General features: G+C 38.6%; 1 protein-coding gene, 1 long non-coding RNA gene and 1 pseudogene across 3 annotated transcripts in view; all 3 read right to left on the bottom strand.

Annotated features, from left to right (window-relative positions):
- Positions 1-20,527, bottom strand: part of LOC134804124 (uncharacterized) — a 181,357-nt gene that overhangs the window by 38,996 nt on the left and 121,834 nt on the right. The gene's annotated exons all lie outside the window — the stretch shown is intronic.
- The window catches only part of LOC134804042 (uncharacterized), a 126,721-nt gene that overhangs the window by 36,451 nt on the left and 69,743 nt on the right, over positions 1-20,527 (bottom strand). The window lies entirely within an intron of this gene.
- On the bottom strand, positions 9,268-18,146 carry LOC134800233 (uncharacterized; annotated as a pseudogene).

The raw sequence follows: 20,527 nt of genomic DNA, 5'->3' as shown, positions 1-20,527 counted from the left end.
CCTGTTTTAAAAAGTTAGGAATTATTGCCCTGAATGGAGTCTTGAGAAGTTTTTAATAAGTATGTAATGCCATGGAATAGAAATTCATCATCATCATCTCAGCCATAAGACGTCCACTGCTGAACATAGGCCTCCCCCTTGGACCTCCATTCGTACCGGTTGGAAGCGACCCGCATCCAGCGTCCTCCGGCGGCCTTAACAAGGTCGTCTGTCCATCTTGTGGGTGGACGTCCTACGCTGCGCTTGCTAGTCCGTGGTCTCCACTCGAGCACTTTTCGGCCCCATCGGCCATCTTCTCTACGTGCAATGTGGCCTGCCCATTGCCACTTCAGCTTGCTAATCCGGTGGGCTATGTCGGTGACTTTAGTTCGTCTACGGATCTCCTCATTTCTGGTTCGATCACGCAAAGAAACTCCGAGCATAGCCCTCTCCATAGTTCGCTGAGCGACTTTGAGTTTTGAGATGAGGCCGATAGTGAAAGACCACATTTCGGAGCCGTAAGTCATCACTGGTAACACACATTGATTAAAGACTTTCGTCTTGAGGCACTGAGGTATGTCGGACGAAAAGACATTACGTAGTTTCCCGAACGCTGCCTGCCCGGTGGACCTACCTAATTGGACTACTTGTCCTAGGTAGATGTACGAGTCAACAACTTCGAGTACCGAGTTCCCAACAGAGACTGGGATAGGCACAACATTGGCATTTGACATAAGTTTCGTCTTGTCCATGTTCATTTTCAAGCCCACCCGTTGTGAAACTCGGTTAAGGTCATCGAGCATCATGCTGAGTTCCTCCATCGACTTTGCCATGACTACGATATCGTCGGCAAACCGAAGGTGAGTGATGTATTCGCCGTTGATGTTGATGCCAAGTCCTTGCCATTCCAGGAGCTTGAAGGCGTCTTCCATTACGGCAGTAAACAGTTTCGGAGAGATAACGTCTCCCTGCCTTACGCCTCTTCGCAATGGAATCGCCTACGTGCTCTGCTCCTGTACTCGGACCGACATGGTGGCGTTACTATACAAACACTTCAACACTTCGATGTACCGATAGTCAATATGGCATCGCTGAAGAGACTCAAGCACCGCCCATGTTTCCACCGAATCGAAGGCTTTCTCATAGTCCACAAACGCTAAGCATAATGGCAAGTTATACTCTTCGGTCTTCTGTATAACTTGCCGCAGCGTATGGATGTGGTCTATGGTACTATAGCCTTTTCGGAAACCGGCTTGTTCGGGAGGCTGGAAGTCATCAAGTCTGTGTTCAAGACGGTTCGTGATGACCCTTGAAAACAGCTTATAGACATGGCTCAGAAGCATGATGGGTCTGTAGTTCTTCAATAGGCTGTTATCACCTTTTTTGAAAAACAGCACCACCTCGCCTCTATTCCATGTTTCAGGCGTTTTGCCCGCGGACAAGACGGAATTAAAGAGCTTCTGGAGGAATTTAAGTACCGGTGTTCCACCCGCTCTCAGAAGCTCTGAAGTGATTCCGTCTTTGCCCGGCGCCTTGTTGTTCTTAAGCTGCTTCAGGGCCATCCTAATCTCGTACAGACTAATGTCCGGGATATCTTCGGTCTAATGTCGGGACAGCTTGACTCTTGGATCTCCTACCAAGCTGCCAACGAGCTTTGCGATCGAAGTGCATAACTGTCCATAGAACCTCTCGGTCTCGCCTAAAACCTCCGCTTTGCTCGATGCTATGCTGCCATCTTCCCGTTTCAGCTTTGTCAGCTGGCTTTGCCCAATAGACTTGTCCTTTGCGAACACTTTGGAGCCTTGGTTTCGCTCAATAGACTCTTTAATACGGTTAGTAAGAGACGCAGATCATGTCGCAAGGACTTAGATATACGTCTATTGAGCTGCCTATATGACTTCGCGTCATCGGGAGACTGCAACTGTAGCGAGCGTCGTTCAGCCATGAGGTTTAAGATTTTCTCGGTCAATTTCTGAGGTCTATCTTTACGGCGGGGTCTAAAAAACTTAGACCCTACTATGTGGACAGTCTCCACTAGCCCGTCGTTGATTTCGTCCACTGAAGCCAATTTCTCTAGGCAAGCAAAGCGGTTAGAGAGCTCGAGTTGAAAGCTTTCGGGGTTTTGAACATGGGCTCGAGTAGGTCGGAGTGTAGACTTCATCAGGCTGGACTTTTCAAGTTTAATATTTATATTTAGTGAGCCTCTTACGATTCGGTGATCACTACCGGTCTTTTATTTACCCTGTTGATCACAGAGACATCACTGAATATCCGTTTCTTGACAGTCATGATGAAGTCTATCTCGTTTCTCGTGGAACCGTCAGGACTCATCCAGGTCAATTTCCTGTGAGGCGGCTTCTGGAAGAAAGAGTTCATCATGAAGAGTTCCTCTCTCTCCAGAAAGTCGGCCAGCCTCTGACCCCTAGGGTTCCGTTGCCCATATATACCCAAATTTCCCCACTCTCAACTCATCACCGCTTCTCTTGCCCAACTTTGCGTTGAAGTCCCCCATAACAACAGTAAAGTACATAGGTTTTAGAAGTGTGTATGGCCCTACTTACGTCCTCATACATAGCCTCTACTTCATCATCGGAGTGTGACGAGGTCGGTGCGTATACCTGAATGACCTTCAGCGAAATTACAGCGAAATTAGTATTAGGTATACCACCCTGCTCGACACACTGTCGATGGTTATTATGTTGTTTACGAGGGACTTGTGAACGAGAAACCCGACACCACCTTGGGACTGTTGGTCGCCCTCCCGGTGGTAGAGCAAGTTACCAGACTTCAGGGTTGTTGTGTCCTCCCCCTCTCTACGGACTTCGCACAACCCTACAATGTCCCAGTGTAACCTGCTCAGTTCTTCTTCTAGCTCGCAGATCTTTTCGTCAGTCCTCATAGTGCGTATGTTGTGTGTTACCAGGGCCAGTCGTCATCGGGGCGGGTAGCCGGATCATTGCCGGAGATTCTTAGCACCCCTGACCCCGCTAATGCCCTGACCGCTACCATAGCCAGAGCACCGGGGGTCGCCGGAACCTCGGGGCCGTGGTTTTATTGTGCATGATGGGGGGTGAATGCCATAATCGCCACGCTTGGCAGACGGGTTGGCGATCGCAGTCGAGTACACCGAATTTGAGGGACGCTGCTGCCCGTCCACCGATGGTCTTGGACGTAGTTTAAGGACATACCCGGGTCCAAAGAAAGTAAAATTTGAATAATGTATATTTTTAGAAATGGACATGGGTTTGCATAGGTACTATAATAGTTGCTTACAAATTTTAAATATTCAAACTAAGGGACGGAACGTAACGTACCTACAGTTAATATCCAGAGAGAAAATAAGGACTACGTTTGTATGGAAAAGCGATTTCGCGCGGTTGTTCACTTTTGTTCGTAATACAAATGTTTGGACAAACCCCAATAACAAATTCACGGAGTGAATTTTATTGGCAACATAAAGCTTTTGGGATAAGTATATAAAAAATATGCCTTGTTTTCATAAATATACTAGATACAATTGGCTAAGCCCCCCTATTTTTACCGGACATTTAAAAATGGACGAGATTATTAATTCGAACTTTTTTTTTTGTTATGTCAGAACCATTTGTTCTGTTCTGTGATCACTCTTTAGTCATTTGTGAACCCAACAACATTATTCTTTGACTTAAATGAAATAGGTATAACTAAAGTACCTATATAGTTTCCACTGGACCCACTTGGTTGAATTCTGTGTCCGAAATTCGATTCTCAATAAATAGGAATATTATAATTGTGGGTGAAAATAAAAATATTATTGAGCGTCCGATTTGAAGATTTCGCCACCATGCAGGCCACAGCACCCTTAGTTTGACCTGTCAAATGATCCGGAAAATGGAGTTCCCGTGCTGCGTGTGTGACGAATTGCTTACATTTGCTTATGCTTATGGCTCGGGGTTTAGCTATTGCCTTTAAGGTGTGAAGAAGTAGGTTAGGTATTAACCAATTATCTCTACAACCTAAGAGATTAATATAGACCAGGTGTTTAATAATCACATTTATGAAAAATATTGTAGGTAAGGCCAATGTAGCTAATTCCGTCATAGGGGCTATTCCGTCCACGAGCATATATTTCTTTAATTTTCAATCGTGGGAAAAAGCTTTGTCGACGAAATTATCAATATTGTTCGTTGTTCGAGAAAAACGCTTATGGAGGGGTATGGCGGAATTAGCCAAGTTGACCTTATTCTTACATTGTTTGTTACTGAAACTTCTTAAAAACACAAATCAAAAATATTTAGGAACATCATTAGTTTTCTAGTTGTGTTTGGCAATTTTATCATTTCATGTTTTTATGAATTTAGGTATATTATTTTGTTAGGGTGGAAGTGAAAGAAGCGCTGGTGGCCTAGCGGTAATAGCGTGCGACTTTGAATCCGGAGGTCGCGGGTTCAAACCCCGGCTCGTACTAATGAGTTTTTCGGAACTTATGTACGAAATATCATTCGATATTTACCAGTCGCTTTTCGGTGAAGGAAAAACATCGTGAGGAAACCGGACTGATCTCAATGTGGTCTAAGAGCTAGCCACGGCAACAGGTATGCAATTTATAGAGCAACGAAATGCCTCTAGTTAGTATGCCATACTATCATTATTAATTAATCCGGGCGCCTGGCAGCTGTTTAGCGGTGGGTGTGGGAGTGGATGAGCAACAAAGTGGTTGTAAAATCAATTGAAGGTGTGCAATTTATAGAGCTCTGTGTTTGGTGTGATATGATAGCTAATTATGTATTTAATTCAAATATAACAATGCCAGGCGTTTTATTTGGGGGAAAAGTAGTGCCAGGTGATGAAAATTCACAATCACTTGTGCGCCTGCAGGAAGATGAGCATTGTTTTCTTCTTCTTTTTCTAAGAATCTTAGTAGGTATTGGTTTGAAAAAGTATACGTTAGCAATTAGAAGACAAATATCTAGGCACAAAATTAGGTAATAGAAGGTCGAATAAACAGCCGCTTAAATGAACCGCGTGATGTGGTTTGTTCTCTTGTTATGAGAATAAGGTTTGTAAATTTCCTAGTTACGAGGAAGATAATAAATAACTAATGAGAAAGAAAATTGGCCTTGTCCATGTAGTAAATAGGTACCTAATAAATAAATCACACTACAAAAATCAAGTGTCAAAAGCCCCTAGTTTCACCGAATCACAGTTTAGTAAAACCTAAAAACATTTTATTTTGATAACAATTTCGCCACTGAGAAAGCTCGTGAAGTAAAAATACTTATGGTTTTTAGATGAAAGGTACAATCACATTTATATATAATATCTAAGTATATAATATCTAAATTATGATTTATTGTATCCCGGTAAGGGCATTCATTTGTGTGATGAGCACAGATATTTGTTCCTGAGTCATAGTTGTTTTCTATGTAGTATTTAAATATTACATATATCGTTGTCTGAGTACCCACAACACAAGCCTTCTTGAGCTTACTGTGGGTAGTCAATTTGTGTAAAAATGTCCTATAATATTTATTTATTTTATTATTTATTGTTGTATTATTATTCCCTCGCGAATGCAATAATCTGCGATGATAATAGATACGACATGCGAAAGCGTAATTTTTTTTCCAGAAATAACCATATCAATTGAAACGAGTGCCATTTTCATCTCTTGGCAAACTGCAATAAATGCAATAATGCAGTTAACGCAGCCTTGGCATGCAGCGATCAGCCCATCCGACGAAATCCCAAAGAGATATTTAGTGCGTCAAAGTTCTGTAAAGTTGAAATCTGCTCGGCAAGCCTAATTAGACAAACTCTGTCGCATCCAACTCGCTAGCCCAGATTTCCCTATGAAGCAAAGTTGTTTTCGCTTATTCAGAGGTGAAAAGGAACAGATTATGAGACTGGAAGTAGATTTTACATGCGAAAATGAATTCTATTTACTAACGAATATGGCTTCTTTTCAAATGACAGTGTACCTATAAAGCTTGTCTGAGCGTGAGAACGTCTCCTAAAGTTGAGTCGAGTATGTGGTCACGTTTTTAAGTGATACATTTTGAGGTTTGATTATTTAATTTGTTGATTTAATGAGATATCAAAGAATGTTTTAAATTTTGAGTAAAAAACGATAAGAGATCGCCCAAGATACTCACTTGGTGTTGAACACTGCTAAAGAGCCCAATTTTATCGGCATTACTACTGCAATCCAATTTTCGAAGTTTCGTCATGTTTCTCTCAATCATGCGAATATGCAAGAGCATATAATTATAGGTAGGTATATATATTTATCTACACACATATCATAAACTCTCTATGATGCCTTCGAAATTCGTAAATACAGACCAACATTATGAGAAACTGTTTTGTAACAGTAATTTTCTTATCTGTGAAAATGTTGTAATATAAAGTTGGTCAAGCAGATCTTGTCAGTAGAAAAAGGCGGCAAATTTGAAAAATGTAGGCGCGAAGGGATATCGTCTCATAGAAAATTTGAATTTCGTGCCTTTTTCTACTGACAAGATTTAATTGACCATCTTTAAATCAAAATCGATTTGGTAACGACATTCAAATTTCGAACATCTCTGAAAAAAAAAGCAATTTGATTTGACCCCTATTCTAATATCAGTTGAGATGACGTTTAATTCGAAATAAAATGTCAATTGCATACAATTTTGACAAATCTCGCATGTAAGTTGGTATCGAACGACATGACAATCGACCCCAACTCTAGTCTGTCTCTGAATTAAAAAAAAAACTATGGATGCGTGACGTGCGAGAAAAAAGTTTTCATTTGCCGCCATTTGACGTACAGTTTATTTTTTAATTAGTTTGTAAGTAAAAAAATGTTTTGTTTTGTTGTTTTTAAGGTAACTATAGCAAAAGTTTAGTGTAAAATGTGCGATAAAGATGTTTTGGAGACCACCTCATATCCGCGAGTTCCGCCAGAGAGCAAAGTGCCCCAATGTCGGCTGTAATATGAGCCCAAGTAACAATTTGTGGTTCTATAGTAGTCGATAGAACGTTTCCCAAATACCACCTAAGGTCCTATAAAAGACCAAAGAAGATTGTATAAAGCCGAAATGGCGCATCTTATGTGCCATTCAGTGATATAGTAGACCTGTAGCAGTGTCAGTCGTGACGTTTTAGGTCTATAAAAGTGATGTGATGATCACTTTTGTGCTAATTTGTTGTCAGTAACGCCATTATAGTGTTAATTTATACTATAGTGGCATTTGAGATTCCATTATAGTGCTTGTTTTATACTATAGTAGTATTTGAAATTGTATTATAGTGCTTTTTTATACTATTGTAGAATTCATAGTTCCTTTACTACGAAATTTGCTATCAAGTTTTCCATCAACTGTTGTGAGTGATTTTGTTGTGTGTTTACTTCACCAAAACGGTACTAAGTAAAATGGTGATAAGTAAAGACTTTATATTAATATGCGCCATTTAGATGTCGAATAATTCGGTCCTTAGTGCAAAAAGTGTATGGGACGGAAGTTTTACCGTTAGAATAGTATTAGTTTAATGAGGAATTTTAAATGCCCCCTCGATTTATTTATGTTTTTAATAAAATAATTTAATAAAATATTATGATATTCACCATAGTTACTACTATACAGCCAAGAAGTAAATCCGACGCTTTTATAGGCTAACTATAGAACTTACGGCGAAATATTCACCGCCATCATGATTAAAATTAGGGTTCCAAAAGAATTTTGCTGTGACCCAGTTACACCTACAAACTCTTTAGAAAGATATAGGATTTTTTTTTAATTTAGATGTAGTCATTACTGTTGTTTCCTTTTTCAGTGTGATTGGTAAATAAAATGTGCTAATAATGGATGTCGATAAATATCTAAACCGTCACGATTTTATGCTTGTATTAAATCATTGATGATAAATCTCACCTACAGTCACTAATATCACTGGGGTCTTTTTTATCAATTCATTAAAATATAAAAATATTTTGTACGGAACCACATTATGTGGCTTAGGCCTGAACTTATATAAGCAAGATATAAGTAGCAATTACAGATCAAATTTATCATTTACAAGTAGTCGTTTTCTACCTTTATGTATCTAACTCGGTTTATAAAAGACATAAAAACTCAACTATAACGCTGTTGTCTTTTAAAAGAAAAAACAAAACCACTATACAACAGTTTTGTGATATAAAAGAGTCATTGTGACGTTTACAGCGATGAGATATAATAGGGATTTAAAAACTACTAAAGCGCTTTTTAACGCTTTAAATATGTCCCAAAAACGCTACTATATAGCAAAACAGTTCTATAATAGTGTTCATATGACTACTAAAGTATTATGTACTATAGCAGTGATCTCTAAAGCCACTATATCCTGAAATCGTTGTATAGCTGGGTTTTTTCACTGTTAGAACACCAAACTATAGCGGCTAGCAGGGAACCTTAATAGCGCAAACTACTAAAGTATTATGTACTATAGCAGTGATCTCTAAAGCCACTATATCCTAAAATCGTTGTATAGTTGGGTTTTTGTCACTGTTAAAACACAAAACTATAGCGGCTTGGCAGGGAACCTTAATAGCGCAAATTAGTTGCATAAAAGTGATTCCAAATACTATTATACAGTAATATTGCTCTATAGTGGTTATATTTGAACCTGTTATAGTACACGCCTATAACGGCTCTATAAAATGATGAAATAAACCTTTACATCAATTGCTTATAGAATATATTAGCTGTATAAGCCTATAGAGCAAAAAGGTGTTGCCAAGCGCTTTTATACGACAGGTGGTCACCTCTGAAACCTTAATACGACGTCTATACAAGCTTTTAGCGATAAAAACTAAAATTATAGGACTAAAATGTTACTTGGGAGGTTTGTAAGTTTTGTTTAAGCATAGGTAAAAAACCTACTAAGATATCAGAAACGTTAATTATCTGTTCAAAATTAATTAAAACTTTAAGTGATTGCTTAGTTAAGTAGGTAACATTAATTGTGTACACGTACCTACTAGCAAACTTTGTTCTATTGAAGTCAATAATTATGTATAATGATAATGATATTAATGATGTTAGTATGAGGCCGGAAACAATAGAAGAACAGTCACACACACAGTGATACTCCGTAAACGATAAGTGGACATTTCCGAGCTTTTTACGGGCTCGCCGTGCTTCTCAAGATTGGCCGAGAAACGGGATCGAGCTAGCGAGCAATATTAATCAGTTTTACGGGCCAATACTGAAATCGCTAGAATTTTAAGAGATTTTCAAGAATAATTAAATGGAGCCGATGGTCGCCTAGATATTATTATCATACTTACCCTGTTGGAATAAAATCTATCACGTTAGCTTATGCTTAAATTGTTGTTCTTTATTTAAAACACCCTCCCTTCACCCCGCACCCTTTCTCGTAAATCGTAAACTATACCGTTACCGGTTACATGTACCTACAGCAAAATTTAATCCACTCCCATTCTGAAATAATATTTAACCTTCTTTTTCATGAAATTTTACAAGCCTCAATTTGGTCATTTATGTTTCATCCCTTTCATACAAGTACACGAGTCAAAATGACAGATATAGACAAACTTTTAATAGCTAGCTAATTAAGGCTTGTAGAGCGTTTATAAATAACGTCATAAGACAAGAAAAACATTTTTCATATCTCATGCTCTGAAAGTGGGTCGTTGTTGTTCTAAAAGGTGCGCAGAAAGTGATACGTTTATGCTCTAGCGCAGAAAAGTGGTGTACTCCTCTGCGTCCCCGTCCCACGAACAACTGGGTGGAAACAAAATGGAAAAATAGTGTCTTTATTTCCTCGCCTGTAACAATTGGTAATTGTTTAATTTTACTAATCCCACATTGATCCTTTTTTTTATAAAAAATGATGTAAGTAAATTGTTAAAAACAAATTATTCTTGATTTCTTTCGTTGAATTCTATTTACTCGATTTCATAAGGCGGGAACCAAAAGGAATACACCAAAACTATTTTTTTAAACCTTACACTTGCGTAAATGAGCAAAGGCAGAATCTTATACAGCCACAGTTAAACGTTTGTACGATATTAAATTGGTTTTTAAAGTTATTTAGCACTATATTCATGAAAATAAATAAAATACAAGATAAAAAAATCTTTTATTATTAATTTAATTGTTATTTAATATTTAAAATACTTTTATTATGTTATTACGTGGTGCGGCGCACCAAGGTCGCGGTGCGGTCTGGTAGTCTGTTGCGGCTTTTAGAACGAAAAAGTATAAAATTAAAAAGTAAGAGGCAATCCCGCTGATTTTCATACTATAATGAACAAATCATTTTAAAATTACTGCAGTTTGTTAAAAAATGTGTGTTTTCGTAAATATTGCAATCTAAATGATTTTCGCTAGGGGTTATTAATCTTCACACATGTAAAGTCTCCGATTGCAAGTAAGTCCTAAGGAAAAATATCATGGCCGTAGGTCTATTGGGTACTTCAATTACTGATTTTGCGAAATTGCCTTGTCTTGTTTGGTTTCCTCGCATTCGATATGAAAAGTAGAGTGTTTAACTCGGGTGAAAGGCACCATTTCCGTCTCGGACTATTGGCGCTCTCACTGCGTTCGAGCGCCAAACTACCTCGACAGAAATGGGTGCCTTTCAACCCTTGGTTAACAATCTACTATTACTGCCCTTTTTGACCTTACTTGTAAATAACAATTAGAACTAAATAAGCAATATCAGAATTTAATTTAAAATGTCATGCCTGTCTTCTCTCAACTAAGGACCAATGAAACACTATCTATATCAGTAGCTTTGAGTACTTTTACTTTAAATGACAATGTATGGTATCATACATAAGCCCAATTCAATAATGAATTAGACACAGATAGTATAAAACATCATTAATTTTCTTTATATAAGTAGTAGATGTTCCACAACTTGAGGTATTTTATTTTTAATTTATATCATTCCAATTTTAGTTGGAAAATATCATCCCACGTAATCTTATATTCGTACTTTGGAATGATAAAATTTGCGATAGGAGCGAAAACTCGCAATCAATGTCCTTTGATCTATCAATGTAATAATATAGCTACTGTGCGCGTGTTCACAACACCAAAAATCAAACCGTGAAGCCCGCAACACCCTTCCCTGAAGGTATTTGCACAAATATTGACGTCAATTTCGTTTATGATATAAATATAAGAGCGAATAAGGGAGAAATACATAAGCTATGTAATGCTTCGTTTGAGACTTCGAATTAACTCAATTTATTTTAGATAGAGATTATTTTAGACAGATACATAATATGTAGGTAAAAAACTTAGTTAAAAACCCTCTTGCAATAATAAGTAATTGCACATAATTTACAGTAAACTACAGAGATAACTGACTCCAGATAGAAACATGTGTTTGCAGGGGGGTCAGTTATGTCTAGGGAATGCAAATCGGTTATTTTCGGTTATTTTTGGTATGGAAATTATCGGTTATTAACCGAAACCGCGGTTATTTCCATACAAAAAATAACCGATTTGCATTCCCTAGTTATGTCTACAGCTTACTGTACTTAAGTAAATTACTTGATATTGATATTTTTTATTTATTTATAATTTATTTGCTAGAATCATGGTTAACACAGATGTCACAGATGGTGGGATGATATTTTCCAAGTAAAGAGAGAATCATACTAAGTTTAGCTTTGTTTTTGGACTAAACTTCATGTCCAACCCACGATTGAGAAACTATTAGTAGGCAGGTAGCAGGGATGTTGCGAATATCCGCATCCGCAACCGCGGAACTTCCGCATTATTTTCGAAATCCGCATCGCACCCGCATCCGCATAAAATCGATGCGGAGCTTAATGCGGATGCGGATGTCGAACAAGTCGGTACAGGAACGTCTTAGCGGCGGCGTAAGTAAGTACTAGGTAATTTCGTCATTGCCTATAACGAAATCGTCTAGATTCTGAAAAGTCGGCCAAGTTACTGTTTATTACATAGAACGCACTTATATTCTTGCTCAAATACTAAACGTATCGTTTTTTTTTGTATAAAAATTACTAAAATGTAATATTCGACGTTTTTTAAGTAACTAATCTTGACATCCTCATCCGCATCCGCGGATGTGAGCCTTTAAATATCCGCATCCGCATCCGCGGGTGTAAAAAAATCTGCATCCGCAACATTCCTGGCAGGTAGGTGCTTACCGCCTGCCGTTAATAAATGGACAACGATCACCCTTCAACCATTCCTTTTTAAATCAACATTTTATTCAATCGCGCCTGTTATCCTGATCAGCACAATCTTAGTATTTTTTCCCTTAGGTAAGTCTCTATGTTACTAAATGATAACGAAAAATAAAATATTTTCTCTTTCCTTGTTTTTTGATAAGTCAGCACTCTCGTGAGCACATTTTTATACCACATTAGTTACAAATAACTGCGATGAATGGCCTGCCTTATATATATATATGAAATATTTATTGCGTACGTTTATTATTAATCCACGGAAACATTTTCGGACAATGGAATACCGTACATTTCGATCAGTTTATGTTTCGAATATATGGGAGATCAAATCAAAAGACTCACTATGAAAAGATGGCGTTGGTGAATGTGTACCTCCAATTTACCGCCTCATGAGATAATTTCCGGAATAATAAGTACTATTCCAACAGCTTTAAAGCAATTTGTGTACCAAATATACATAAATTACTATTCATTGCACATCGCAACCTAGGACAGACAGACAGGCGGACATGGCGAAAATATAAGGGTTTCTAGATGACTACGAAACCCGGGTTATTCCCACTAGTTACCACCAAGTTCTTACCAGTGGTAACTACTGGGAATTTTTTTCCCACCTTTTACCACTGGTAACTACTGGGAAAAAATATTCCCACTAGTTACCACCAACTCGGCTTCGTAGTTAGCACTGGTAAAAGGTGGGATTTTTTTTTCCCAGTAGTTACCACCAAATTATTGTTAGAATTCAATACTAATTAAAAACAGTATAAATAGTATAGTATAAATGTAGCGTGCTGTAATAAATAATTATGTGCCAGTTAGTGATTTAGTAAACTGCTTTAAAAGTGATCAACAATATTAAAACAGTTTTACCGGTCTGATGAGGTCTTGGGTATTTGGTTAATGCATCTACTTTCGCTGGGTCGGGCTCTACTCCCTTTGAAGTTATTTTGTGCCCTAAATACATTATCTCTTTACGTAAAAATTCGCATTTTAATGGATTTAGTTTAAGATTCGCGCTCCTTAAACGTTCTAAAACTTGAGTGAGGTTATGGTTATGTGACGTTATGGATTTACCTATGGCAATGCAATCGTCTAAGTATATGAAACATTGTTTGTAATTTAATCCGGACATGGCTATGGTCATAAGTCTTGAGAAAACACTACCGCTTGTTCGGAGTCCCATGGGACATCTCTTCATTGAATACATCTTATTGGTAGTAAACGCGGTGTATTTCCGGGATTCCTTGTCTAAAGCTAGTTGGTAATAACCTTGGGAAAGATCGAGCTTTGAAAAATATATGCTACCTGCTAGGGAATCTAATATTTCTGTTATGTTGGGCAATGGGAATTTATCATCCTGTATTCTATTATTTAGTTGCCTGTAGTCGACAACCAATCTCCATTTCTTTTCTCCTAACTTATCACTCTTTTTAGGAACAAGCAAAACTGGGCTGGACCACTCGGAAGTAGTCTCTTCTATTATGTCGTTATCTAGAATATCTTGGATCTGCGTTTGAAGTTCTTTGCGTAAGGCATGTGGTATCCTGTAAGGTTTTACGTATACTGGGCTTGCATTTTCTTTTAAGTTAATTTTGTGCTCCAGCAAGTTTGTTGTGGTAAGCTTGTCGCCTGGCAGATGAAAAACATCTGCGTATTTTGCACAAATTTGTTCTATACTTAATTGTTCCTCTTTGTTTAAATAAGTGTGTAAATTTAAAAGATCTAATAAGGTTTTTACTCTATTGACGCTAATTTTCCCTGTGTCAAAATTGCAAATATCAAAATTACATAATCGGTTTACCTTCAACTTTGATAAATCTAAAGTAACTGGCTTATCAGTCGTATTCAATATCCGTACGGGTATTTGACCTTTGTCTGGTCTTGAAATGACACCTGCTACAAAAACGCCTGCTTGCATTTCCTCGGCTACCACACAATCGTCTACTAATTGTGACGTAATGTGAGTCATAACTTCGCATCGCGGAGGTATATTATGGACATACGTATTATTTAAATGTACTTGCATAGGTATCAAAACGGACTGACCTCGGTCCTCTAAAATTAGTGCATTGCGTTTATAACTTATGTCTGCATGGTAACGTTTGAAAAATTCTTCTCCTAAAATTGCTTGGGCTGCGCATTGCATATTCTTAGAAACATGAAACTTTTCTTCGCAAATGAAACCGTTAAAGTCTTAGTCTAAATATATATATCCTTCTGAAGTTAAATCTCCGCATACTCCCTTAATAGTAATGCTATGTCCTTGTATTTGTCTGAAAAGATCGGGTTTGTTTTGTAAATATTCGTACCTAATAGCACACAGGCCTACTCCGCTGTCGGCCAAGAGTTTTAATTTATATGTTTTACCTATACTACAAGTTACTGTGCTATAATTATCTTTATTATAACTAAATATTGCGCTATTCATATTAGTCACGAAAAAACTGCCTGTTAGGTTTTACATTATCGTGTGACGGTTGCATGTGCTGCGCACGCGTATTCGGGCGAGTGGGCGCGCGCGCAGGTCGGTGGACTGTAGCTGCACGGTCAGCGAAATTGTCCGGTCGTTTAACTCTATTTGTCGAGACGTGTGCCGAAATACCTGTGTTACGGTTATTATTGGAATAATACCGTGTCCCGAATGTATTTTTATTTCCTGTGTTAAAATCTCTGCCCTTATTCCTATTGTAACGCGCAGAGTGGGCATTCCGGTTCCCGTAATTATTACGAGAATGTCCCCGTCCATAATGTAAGACTTGATCCTGTTGTGGTGATGAGCTGTGCTCGTCAATGGCCGTCCTGATTGCTTCGGGCAATGACGTAAATTGCCTACATGATATTATTGTGCTTAATTTTGGGTCTGCTAGACCGTCTGCAAACCGTTTAATGGCTGATTTCTCGTTCAGCGGACGAAGTATATCGTACCTGCTATCGTTACCGTCGGCCTGAGATATGGTCAGGTTGACGAAAAGATCCTCGATCTCGGCTCCGAATGCCTCTATAGTTCTCCTACCTTGCCTTGAGCCTGAATCGATTCGGACGATTTTTTAGGTAGTAAAAATGTGCGCATATCCGTGACAAGTAATTCTACGCTACTATATGACGTCTTTAATCTGAGCTTAGCGCTAGATGAAAGTCTTGTTTTTAGGACGAAGTCTATTAAAACCTGTTGAGTTTCGCTTCGCATGCATCTCAACCAGATCCCGAAAATGAGGATTCTAGAGCCACATTGATCCGCCACTTTACCGAAGACTTGCCAGAAATCAGCACTGACGAAATCGAGATGGCCCTCAGACAGCTAAAAAATGGAAGAGCCCCCGGCGAGGACGGCGTTACAACTGAGCTTCTGAAAGCGGGAGGCAAACCTGCACTGAAGGAGCTCCAGAACATCTTTAACGCCGTTCTCTTCGATGGGAGAACTCCAGAGGTGTGGAGTAGGAGTGTTGTCGTGCTGTTCTTCAAAAAGGGAAATAAGGCCCTATTGAAGAACTACCGACCCATTTCGTTACTAAGCCACATCTACAAGCTGTTTTCGAGGGTCATCACGAACCGCCTAGCACGAAGACTCGACGAATTTCAGCCACCGGAGCAGGCCGGATTTCGAGGAGGATACGGCACCATAGACCACATCTTCACAGTGCGGCAGATTATACAGAAGACTGAAGAGTATAATCGGCCCCTGTGCTTAGCATTTGTGGACTATGAGAAAGCCTTTGACTCCATTGAAGTTTGGGCTGTTCTGGATTCCCTGCAGCGATGCCAAGTCGACTGGCGATATATCCAAGTGTTGAGATGTCTGTACAACGCAGCTACCATGGCCGTCCAAGTCCAAAACCAGCAGACTAAGGCTATCCCCATGCATCGTGGTGTGAGACAAGGGGATGTGATTTCCCCCAAATTGTTCACAAATGCATTGGAGGATATGTTTAAAACGCTCGACTGGAAGGAACATGGTATTAACATTAATGGCGAATACATCTCACACTTGCGATTTGCGGACGACATCGTCATCATGGCTGAGACGTTGCAGGATTTAGAGCATATGCTGACCGGTCTAGCTGATTCTTCTCAACGCATAGGTCTCCGGATGAATTTGGACAAAACGAAAGTTATGTTCAACGAACGTGTTGCTCCGGGACCTATTGCAGTACAAGGGGCTGTTCTCGAGGTTGTTCAGGAATACGTCTACCTCGGGCAAATACTGCAGTTAGGAAGGAACAACTTCGAGAAAGAGTCGAATAGAAGGATACAGCTGGGCTGGGCAGCGTATGGGAAGCTGCGTCGAGTCTTCACGTCATCAATCCCACAATACCTAATTACGCTATGGTTACCCTATTTGCAGACGATACACATGTGGGCTTAAAAGATCTAAATCTGGAACAGAAAATTAAGAGTATCATGATAACGCTTGGAAAATGGTTTAATGCTAACGGAATTATTTTAAACTCTAACAAAACTACAATATTGACATACCAAAATAAAAATAAAATTGACAGCATAAATACTAGTGACATAGGATTAACAAATGTAACTAACACAATATTTCTAGGATATCACATTGACAATAAAATAAACCACTCATTTCACATTGACAAAATTTGTAATAAAATTGCTTCTGGAAATTACGCACTATTAAAACTGAGGCCCTTAATAAATCGTAAGACACTTATATCGGCTTACTACGCACTTGTTCACGCTCATCTAAATTATGCCGTAACTACTTGGGGCAATGCTGTTGGAGTACAAAGAATTCTTATATCACAAAAACGAGCTATAAGAACCATATTTAGTTTACGCAAAGGCACTTCAGCCAGAGAATTCTTTATAACAAGTCGAATTATGACAGTAATTTCATTATTTATATTTAATAGCCTGTTAGAAATCCATAGAAGTAAAAATGATTTTAAATCACGGAAGGACATTCATACATATAACACGCGTAATAAGGATAAGCTGTGCGTTCCTACGACAAAGCTAATAAAAACATTTAAGCAAGGTATCTCCCTAAAAGTTACCCTTTACAACCTATTGCCTTTACAAATAACGAATTTAACATATATAGAATTTAAAAGTAAACTTAAACGTTTCTTTCAATGTAACCCATTTTACTCAATCAATGAATTTACAGATAAAATGAAAAATAATGACTTTCTTATATAAAATAATTCTAAGCATGCTTTATTTACACTATGAAATTGACCTTACCTATTTGATCATTTACTATGTTAATAATAAATTTTGATTTGTATAATTTTATCTACCTATTAAGACATTGCATGATTAGTTTTAGCAATGCCCTGTATTTGACTTGCTAGATGTAACGTTCTTTTGTTACTTGGCCAAATAAAGAAACTTGAAACTTGAAACAAAGTCTGAAGACAAAAGTCTTCAATCAGTGCGTCCTACCCGTGATGACATACGGAGCCGAAACGTGGACACTCACGGTAGGACTGGTCCATAAATTCAAAGTCGCTCAGCGAGCTATGGAAAGGGCTATGCTCGGAGTCTCTCTGAGGGATCGTATTCGAAATGAAGTCATCCGTCAGAGAACTAAAGTCGTCGACATAGCCCACCGGATTAGCAAGCTGAAGTGGCAGTGGGCCGGTCATATTAGCCGTAGAACCGATAACCGTTGGGGTAGGCGAGTTCTGGAGTGGAGACCGCGCATCGGCAAACGTAGCGTAGGACGCCCTCAGACTAGATGGAGCGATGACCTTCGCAAGGCGGCTGGCAAGAGCTGGATCAGAGTTGCCGCAAATCGTGCTCAGTGGCGTGCAATAGGAGAGGCCTATGTCCAGCAGTGGACGAGAGTAGGCTGATGATGATGATGATGATGATGAGTTTCGCTATTAATAATGGAACTGTACATTAGAATACCGTCTATTAATTGTTTAGTGGTATCCTCCTGCCCCGTCATGACGGGCAACAAGGCGATGGCCGTCTTGACATCAAAACTGGGCTTAGCCATTTTTCCGTCTGTTTGAGATTCTGTATCAAAATAATTTAATGTTATCTTTATCCTACTGTAAGTGTCGGCAATATCGTTTATATGCTTATTAGCTAACTCTAATTCTGAAATTTTATATTTTTCCGTTTGCTTCTGTAACTGAGACACAATATCCGCCGCGCGATTATATAATTCGTTTGATTCGTCTAGTTTCTTTCTACCTATTTCTTTCCGTCGCCTCTCTGGACCTAACTTTACAATATCTTCTCTTAATTTATTTAACCTTTCACGAATGGACACTAACTCAGATAGCATAATAAATTTGCGGCTACGGTTAATAACATACAACGGCTAAAATTAGGATACCTAACATTTCCTATATATCGCGACGAAACAATTAAAACATAATGATAAAGTTATATCTAACTTACATTAGTAGCGGGCAATGTACCCCCGTAAGTAGGTTATGTCGACGCTGCATTCCGCGCTGGCTGGGCGGTCGCGTGACGCTGCTGGCGAGCTGGCACCTCCATGTGGCACTCGCTGACGCTGCATGTGGCTGCCTCTGCTCCGACGACGATGACGGGCCGGGCTAACCCTGGACTCCCTCGAGCATGGGCCGGGATAACCCTGGACACCTCTTGATATGGGCCGGGATAACCCTGGACACCTCTTGAATTGCGAGCCGGGATAACCCTGGACAACGCTCTTCTTTCTTCGTTTTTTCTTAATTTGAGTTTTATCCCTTGGTCATCTTTTTCTTTCTTCTCTTTCGTTTTCAAAATGTGTGGGAGGGTTCTGTTTAATAGGAAGCTTCTTTCTTGAAAATGCGCAGTAAGTTTCTTTCTTGAAAAATAGGTTCTTCAACTTGAATCTTCATTAGGGTGATCTTCTTGTCTTGACTTCTATCCTCATTTTGCTATGCGATGCGCTGTGGTGGACTTCGCTTTCCTGGTCCTCTTCTGGTATGGGTCGCCATCTGATGAGTTGGTAGTTGGAGGGTCGAATGGAGATCAAGTGAAACGAGACATTACCGAAGATGTGTTATATTCTCGGTATCCAAGTATAAAGAGAGCAAGTAAATCTAAACATAACATATTTATAGGCTATTATTGCTTACTTGCTATTTATACAATTACGTGCGTCGCATATTTATGTTGCAGACAGTAACGTATAGTTACTGTTAATATGTTAACTTAGGCATATAGTACACCGGTATAAGTGTAAAAACTAAAATAGAAGAGTCTCATTCTAGTTAAGTACAAATTAACTCATTATCCGGATTAAATTTATCTTATTAACTGTAAATTTAATTACATATTTATACAAACGAACAAACAAATCAGTCAAAAACCGACAGAAATGATTTCGTTTTATTATTTACAGCTACTTCATTTCGTTCTATTATAACACGACGCAGAGCTGGAATATGTAGGTATTCCATATTCCAGCTCTGCGTAAGTAGCTGTAAATAATAAAACTAAATAATAATAAAAATTCCCAGTAGTTACCACCAAGCCGAGTTGGTGGTAACTAGTGGGTTTTTTTTTCCAGTAGTTACCAGTGGTAAAAGGTGGGAAAAAAAATCCCAGTAGTTACTACTGGTAAGAACTTGGTGGTGATTAGTAGGAATACCCCGAAACCCTAATAAAAAAATTGTATGTACATATTACAATGTTATAAATTAAAGGTAGGAATAGGAACCCAATTGGCGGTCTTATCACTAAAGAACACGAACTAAACTCTGATCACACTCCCTGAACTTCACATTAAGGTGGTTCGCTTTCCATGCAAAAAATTGCGTTATGTTAAGTTAATTAAAAAACGTTATTTTGGTATTGCATTGATAAAAAAACAAAACGGTTTGCGTGATTTCTGTATAAAACAAAGTTTTTCTATCAATTTAGCGCAAATAAACATTCGAAAGTAGATAGATGCGCACATATTTATGTAAGTAGTAATAGTGTGTAATTACTTAATATAACGCAATTGTTTTTTGTATAGAAAGCGGTTCGCTTTTCAATAAGGCTTTGAAAACCAATATATAACAACAAAGTTATTCATTTTTTTTTCAGGTAGGTATACTAACGGCCTGATTCGAACTTTAAGATAGGTACGCCAAAATTTTCCTAAAGATACGACATGGATCGGATATATCCGTGTCAAAAGCGACGTTTATTCAAACAAAAATGTCACCTTTGACTCTGACATATCCGATCCATATCGTATCTTTAGAAAATTTTTGACGTTCGAATCAGACCGCTAGTTGTAGGTTAACAGAATGTCGAGCGGCTGGAAATATTGTAGGATTTGTACTAGGTACCTATTAAAAACTATCTCAAATAGTTTGGAATTTCAATTTCGTTAACAAAATCAGTAAGTGAGTTAACTATAACGCGTTT

The sequence above is a fragment of the Cydia splendana genome, chromosome 2 (genome assembly GCF_910591565.1).
Source record: "Cydia splendana chromosome 2, ilCydSple1.2, whole genome shotgun sequence".
Lineage (NCBI taxonomy): Eukaryota > Metazoa > Arthropoda > Insecta > Lepidoptera > Tortricidae > Cydia > Cydia splendana.
Note: the sequence above shows the minus strand (reverse complement) of the source record. Positions and strands in the feature narration are given on the sequence as shown.